Source organism: Triticum dicoccoides, chromosome 4B, assembly GCF_002162155.2.
Source record: "Triticum dicoccoides isolate Atlit2015 ecotype Zavitan chromosome 4B, WEW_v2.0, whole genome shotgun sequence".
Taxonomy (NCBI): domain Eukaryota; kingdom Viridiplantae; phylum Streptophyta; class Magnoliopsida; order Poales; family Poaceae; genus Triticum; species Triticum dicoccoides.
The window spans coordinates 287,413,561-287,414,435 of record NC_041387.1 but is presented as its reverse complement, the minus strand read 5'-3'; positions in this window follow the sequence as shown (position 1 = coordinate 287,414,435).

The window sequence follows — 875 nt, the reverse complement described above, 5'->3', positions numbered from 1 at the left end:
AGGTTTGCTCTTCACTTGGTAGGATTTTTATATCTTAGGCGAGCACTGGGCTGCAGCTAAGCCCCCGAGTGAGAGGTTTGCTCTTCACTCGGTAGGATTTTTATATCTTAGGCGAGCACTGGGCTGCAGCTAAGCCTCCGAGTGAGAGGTTTGCTCTTCACTCGGTAGGATTTTTTATATCTTAGGCGAGCACTTGGACTGCAGCTAAGCCCCCGAGTGGGAGTCTGGCTTACCACTCGGTAGGATTTTATTTAATCTTAGGTGAAACGGATTCGCAGCTAAGCCTCCGAGTGGGAGTCTGGCTTACCACTCGGTAGGATTTTTATAACTTAGGCGAGTACTTGGACTGCAGCTAAGCCTCCGAGTGGAAGTCTGGCTTACCACTCGGTAGGATTTTGATAACTTAGGCGAGTACTTGGACTGCAGCTAAGCCTCCGAGTGGAAGTCTGGCTTACCACTCGGTAGGATTTTATTTAATCTTAGGCGAAACGGATTCGCAGCTAAGCCTCCGAGTGGGAGTCTGGCTCACCACTCGGTAAGGATTTTTACAAACTTAGGCGAAACGGATTTGCGGCTAAGTCACCCACTGAGGGGAAAATTTTATTGGACAAAATAAAAAGTGACAAAAATTATGGAGGAACTATGACACTATTATTTTGAAATCCATGAACTACAGGAGTACTTTATTGCAACTCATCCGAGTGATAAACTTAAGTGTAAAATGGGCGGAGTAGTTCCGCGTTCCAAGCTCGGGGCTCGTCGATATTATGTTCGACGTTGTAAAGACGGTACGCCCCGTTGTGGAGAACTTTGGTGACGATGAAGGGTCCTTCCCAAGAAGGAGCAAGCTTGTGATGTTTCTTCTGATCCACTCG